Below are 6,901 nucleotides of genomic sequence, written 5' to 3'. Positions count from 1 at the left end.
TCTAGGACGCTTAGTTTAGGAGATATGGGCAAAAGAAGTTTTTCATATAAAAATTTTAATTTTTTTAGGTTTTGGGTGGATTTTTCAATTTTTTGGGGGTGGTCACGAATTAAAGTCCTTTTCGCTCTAGGACGCATATTTAAGGAGATATGGGCAAAAGAAGTTTTTCATATAAAAATTTCAATTTTTTTAGGTTTTGGGTGGATTTTTCAATTTTCTGGGGGCGGTCACGAATTAAAGTCCTTTTCGCTCTAGGACGCATATTTAAGGAGATATGGGCAAAAGAAGTTTTTCATATAAAAATTTCAATTTTTTTACCCACCACCATAGAATGGTGACGGGGGTATAATAAGTTTGTCATTCCGTTTGTAACACATCGAAATATCGATTTCCGACTATATAAAGTATATATATTCTTGATCAGGGAGAAATTCTAAGACGATATAAAGATGTCCGTCTGTCCGTCTGTCTGTCTGTCTGTCTGTTGTAATCACGCTACAGTCTTCAATAATGAAGCAAACGTGCTGAAATTTTGCACAAACTCGTCTTTTGTCTGCAGGCAGGTCAAGTTCGAAGACGGGCTATATTGGTCCAGGTTTTGATATAGTCCCCATATAAACCGACCTCCCGATTTGGGGTCTTGGGCTTATAGAAATCGAACTTTTTATCTATTTTGCCTGAAATTTGAAATCTATAGGTATTTTATGAACATAAAGAGGTGTGCCAAAAATGGTGAGTATAGGTCCATGTTTTGGTATAGCCCCCATATAGACCGATTTCCGGATTTTACTTCTTGGGCTTATAGAAACCGCAGATTTTATTCAATTTACCTGAAATTGGAAATCTAAAGGTATTTTCGGGTCATAAAGACGTGTGTCGAAAATGGTGAGTATCGGTCCATGTTTTGATATAGCCCCCATATAGACCGATCTCCCGATTTTACTTCTTGGTCTTCTAGAATCCGTAGTTTTTATCCAATTTGCCTCAAAGCGGAAATCTAGGGGTATTCTAAGACCACAAAGACGTGCGTCGAAGATGGCGAGTATCGGTTCGTGTTTTGATATAGCCCCCATATAGACCGATCTCCCGATTTTACTTCTTGGGCTTCTAGGATCCGTAGTTTTTATCCAATTTGCCTGAAATTTGAAATCTACAGGTATTCTAGGACCATAAAGACGTGTGTCGAAAATGGTGAGTATCGGTTCATGTTTTGATATAGCCCCGATATGGACCCATCTCCCGATTTTACTTCTTGGGCTTCTAGAATCCGTAGTTTTTACCCAATTTGCCTGAAATTGGAAATCTGGAGGTATTCTAGGAAAATAAAGAGATGCGCCGAAAATTGGACCATGTTTTGATATAGCCCCCATATAAACCGATCTCCCGATTTTACCTCTTGGGCTTCTAGAATCCGCAGTTTTCATCCAATATACCTGAAATTGGAAATCTAGAGGTATTCTAGGACCATAAAGGGGTGTGCCAAATATATTGAGTATCGGTACGGTTTTTGATATAGCCCCCTTATAAACCGGCCCTCCGATTTGGGGGTCTAGGTTCTAGAAATACAATTAAATGTGCTGAATACTGTGTGTATCTTTCCATGTTTTGGTATAGCCTCCATTACACCGAACTCCTGATTTAACTCCTAGGGTTTCTAGAAATTGTAGTTTTTATCCGATTTGCCACAAATTGAAAATATACTGGCATTTTCGACCCATAACTAAGTGTATATGATTCAGTTTTATCGGTCCATTTGGTAATCCATATAGACCGATTTCACTTATTGAGGGTATAGAAGGCGCACTGATCATGAGAATTGCTTGAAACTAAATGCAAAATTTCCAGATTTTACTTCTCGTAATTATTTTACATAATTGGGATGAAAATCTACAGATTTTTGATTTCAAATCAAGGCGTTATTTGATCATTTTCTGGCGTTTACAAAAGATGTTTATGATTCCTCTAAAACTCAAACAAAAAATGGTTCTTATACATTCAGAATCTGATCTAGTCTTCATAGGTAAAATCTGTACATTTATCTGTGGGAAGCGTACTGGTTGGACTGATCTGCTTGGGAAAATATCTGTCATCAAACCCCCCTGAAATTTTCAAAGGAAACTATTATATTTGATTCATGGTGGTGGGTATTTAAGATTCGGCCCGGCCGAACTTTCTACTGTATATACTTGTTTAGGTTTTGGGTAGATTTTTCAATTTTCTGGGGGTGGTCACGAATTAAAGTCCTTTTCGCTCTAGGACGCTTAGTTTAGGAGATATGGGCAAAAGAAGTTTTTCATATAAAAATTTCAATTTTTTTAGGTTTTGGGTGGATTTTTCAATTTTTTGGGGGTGGTCACGAATTAAAGTCCTTTTCGCTCTAGGACGCATATATAAGGAGATATGGGCAAAAGAAGTTTTTCATATAAAAATTTTAATTTTTTTAGGTTTTGGGTGGATTTTTCAATTTTTTGGGGGTGGTCACGAATTAAAGTCCTTTTCGCTCTAGGACGCATATTTAAGGAGATATGGGCAAAAGAAGTATTTCATATAAAAATTTCAATTTTTTTAGGTTTTGGGTGGATTTTTCAATTTTCTGGGGGTGGTCACGAATTAAAGTCCTTTTCGCTCTAGGACGCTTAGTTTAGGAGATATGGGCAAAAGAAGTTTTTCATATAAAAATTTCAATTTTTTTAGGTTTTGGGTGGATTTTTCAATTTTCTGGGGGTGGTCACGAATTAAAGTCCTTTTCGCTCTAGGACGCTTAGTTTAGGAGATATGGGCAAAAGAAGTTTTTCATATAAAAATTTAAATTTCAATTTTTTTAGGTTTTGGGTGGATTTTTCAATTTTTTGGGGGTGGTCACGAATTAAAGTCCTTTTCGCTCTAGGACGCATATTTAAGGAGATATGGGCAAAAGAAGTTTTTCATATAAAAATTTAAATTTTTTTAGGTTTTGGGTGGATTTTTCAATTTTTTGGGGGTGGTCACGAATTAAAGTCCTTTTCGCTCTAGGACGCTTAGTTTAGGAGATATGGGCAAAAGAAGTTTTTCATATAAAAATTTAAATTTCAATTTTTTTAGGTTTTGTGTAGATTTTTCAATTTGCTGGGGGCGGTCACGAATTAAAGTCCTTTTCGCTCTAGGACGCATATTTAAGGAGATATGGGCAAAAGAAGTTTTTCATATAAAAATTTCAATTTTTTTAGGTTTTGGGTAGATTTGTCAATTTTCTGGGGGTGGTCACGAATTAAAGTCCTTTTCGCTCTAGGACGCTTAGTTTAGGAGATATGGGCAAAAGAAGTTTTTCATATAAAAATTTAAATTTTTTTAGGTTTTGGGTGGATTTTTCAATTTTTTGGGGGTGGCCACGAATTAAAGTCCTTTTCGCTCTAGGACGCTTAGTTTAGGAGATATGGGCAAAAGAAGTTTTTCATATAAAAATTTCAATTTTTTAGGTTTTGGGTGGATTTTTCAATTTTTTGGGGGTGGTCACGAATTAAAGTCCTTTTCGCTCTAGGACGCATATTTAAGGAGATATTGGCAAAAGAAGTTTTTCATATAAAAATTTTAATTTTTTTAGGTTTTGGGTGGATTTTTCAATTTTTTGGGGGTGGTCACGAATTAAAGTCCTTTTCGCTCTAGGACGCATATTTAAGGAGATATGGGCAAAAGAAGTTTTTCATATAAAAATTTCAATTTTTTTAGGTTTTGGGTGGATTTTTCAATTTTCTGGGGGTGGTCACGAATTAAAGTCCTTTTCGCTCTAGGACGCTTAGTTTAGGAGATATGGGCAAAAGAAGTTTTTCATATAAAAATTTAATTTTTTTTAGGTTTTGGGTGGATTTTTCAATTTTTTGGGGGTGGTCACGAATTAAAGTCCTTTTCGCTCTAGGACGCATATTTAAGGAGATATGGGCAAAAGAAGTTTTTCATATAAAAATTTCAATTTTTTTAGGTTTTGGGTGGATTTTTCAAGTTTTTGGGGGTGGCCACGAATTAAAGTCCTTTTCGCTCTAGGACGCATATATAAGGAGATATGGGCAAAAGAAGTTTTTCATATAAAAATTTTAATTTTTTTAGGTTTTGGGTGGATTTTTCAATTTTTTGGGGGTGGTCACGAATTAAAGTCCTTTTCGCTCTAGGACGCATATTTAAGGAGATATGGGCAAAAGAAGTTTTTCATATAAAAATTTCAATTTTTTTAGGTTTTGGGTGGATTTTTCAATTTTTTGGGGGTGGCCACGAATTAAAGTCCTTTTCGCTCTAGGACGCATATTTAAGGAGATATGGGCAAAAGAAGTTTTTCATATAAAAATTTAAATTTTTTTAGGTTTTAGGTGGATTTTTCAATTTTTTGGGGGCGGTCACGAATTAAAGTCCTTTTCGCTCTAGGACGCTTAGTTTAGGAGATATGGGCAAAAGAAGTTTTTCATATAAAAATTTAAATTTTTTTAGGTTTTGGGTGGATTTTTCAATTTTTTGGGGGTGGCCACGAATTAAAGTCCTTTTCGCTCTAGGACGCATATTTAAGGAGATATGGGCAAAAGAAGTTTTTCATATAAAAATTTCAATTTTTTTAGGTTTTAGGTGGATTTTTCAATTTTTTGGGGGCGGTCACGAATTAAAGTCCTTTTCGCTCTAGGACGCTTAGTTTAGGAGATATGGGCAAAAGAAGTTTTTCATATAAAAATTTCAATTCTTTTAGGTTTTGGGTGGATTTTTCAATTTTTTGGGGGTGGTCACGAATTAAAGTCCTTTTCGATCTAGGACGCATATTTAAGGAGATATGGGCAAAAGAAGTTTTTCATATAAAAATTTCAATTTTTTTAGGTTTTGGGTGGATTTTTCAATTTTTTGGGGGTGGTCACGAATTAAAGTCCTTTTCGCTCTAGGACGCGTAGTTTAGGAGATATGGGCAAAAGAAGTTCTTCATATAAAAATTTAAATTTCAATTTTTTTAGGTTTTGTGTAGATTTTTCAATTTTTTGGGGGTGGTCACGAATTAAAGTCCTTTTCGCTCTAGGACGCATATTTAAGGAGATATGGGCAAAAGAAGTTTTTCATATAAAAATTTAATTTTTTTTAGGTTTTGGGTGGATTTTTCAATTTTTTGGGGGTGGTCACGAATTAAAGTCCTTTTCGCTCTAGGACGCATATTTAAGGAGATATGGGCAAAAGAAGTTTTTCATATAAAAATTTCAATTTTTTTAGGTTTTGGGTGGATTTTTCAATTTTTTGGGGGCGGTCACGAATTAAAGTCCTTTTCGCTCTAGGACGCTTAGTTTGGGAGATATGGGCAAAAGACGTTTTTCATATAAAAATTTCAATTTTTTTAGGTTTTGGGTGGATTTTTCAATTTTTTGGGGGTGGCCACGAATTAAAGTCCTTTTCGCTCTAGGACGCATATATAAGGAGATATGGGCAAAAGAAGTTTTTCATATAAAAATTTTAATTTTTTTAGGTTTTGGGTGGATTTTTCAATTTTTTGGGGGTTTGGTCACGAATTAAAGTCCATTTCGCTCTAGGACGCTTAGTTTAGGAGATATGGGCAAAAGAAGTTTTTCATATAAAAATTTAAATTTCAATTTTTTTAAGTTTTGTGTAGATTTTTCAATTTTCTGGGGGTGGTCACGAATTAAAGTCCTTTTCGCTCTAGGACGCTTAGTTTAGGAGATATGGGCAAAAGAAGTTTTTCATATAAAAATTTAAATTTTTTTAGGTTTTGGGTGGATTTTTCAATTTTTTGGGGGTGGTCACGAATTAAAGTCCTTTTCGCTCTAGGTCGCATATTTAAGGAGATATGGGCAAAAGAAGTTTTTCATATAAAAATTTCAATTTTTTAGGTTTTAGGTGGATTTTTCAATTTTTTGGGGGTGGTCACGAATTAAAGTCCTTTTCGCTCTAGGACGCATATTTAAGGAGATATGGGCAAAAGAAGTTTTTCATATAAAAATTTCAATTTTTTTAGGTTTTGGGTAGATTTGTCAATTTTCTCGGGGTGGTCACGAATTAAAGTCCTTTTCGCTCTAGGACGCTTAGTTTAGGAGATATGGGCAAAAGAAGTTTTTCATATAAAAATTTCAATTTTTTTAGGTTTTGGGTGGATTTTTCAATTTTTTGGGGGTGGCCACGAATTAAAGTCCTTTTCGCTCTAGGACGCATATATAAGGAGATATGGGCAAAAGAAGTTTTTCATATAAAAATTTCAATTTTTTTAGGTTTTGGGTGGATTTTCAATTTTTTGGGGGCGGTCACGAATTAAATTCCTTTTCGCTCTAGGACGCTTAGTTTAGGAGATATGGGCAAAAGAAGTTTTTCATATAAAAATTTAAATTTTTTAGATTTTGGGTGGATTTTTCAATTTTTTGGCGGTGGTCACGAATTAAAGTCCTTTTCGCTCTAGGACGCATATTTAAGGAGATATGGGCAAAAGAAGTTTTTCGTATAAAAATTTCAATTTTTTTAGGTTTTGGGTGGATTTTTCAATTTTTTGGGGGCGGTAACGATTTAAAGTCCTTTTCGCTCTAGGACGCTTAGTTTAGGAGATATGGGCAAAAGAAGTTTTTCATATAAAAATTTAAATTTTTTTAGATTTTGGGTGGATTTTTCAATATTTTGTGGGTGGTCACGTATTAAAGTCCGCTTCGCTCTAGGACGCTTAGTTTAGGAGATATGGGCAAAAGAACTTTTTCATATAATAATTTATTTTTTTTAGGTTTTGGGTGGATTTGTCAATTTTTGGGGGTGGTCACGAATTAAAGTCCTTTTCGCTCTAGGACGCATATTTAAGGAGATATGGGCAAAAGAAGTTTTTCGTATAAAAATTTAAATTTTTTTAGGTTTTGGGTGGATTTTTCAATTTTTTGGGAGTGGTCACGAATTACAGTCCTTTTCGCTCTAG

The sequence above is a fragment of the Haematobia irritans genome, chromosome 4, assembly GCF_050003625.1.
Source record: "Haematobia irritans isolate KBUSLIRL chromosome 4, ASM5000362v1, whole genome shotgun sequence".
Classification (NCBI taxonomy): Eukaryota; Metazoa; Arthropoda; class Insecta; order Diptera; family Muscidae; genus Haematobia; species Haematobia irritans.
This window is presented reverse-complemented; position numbering follows the sequence as displayed.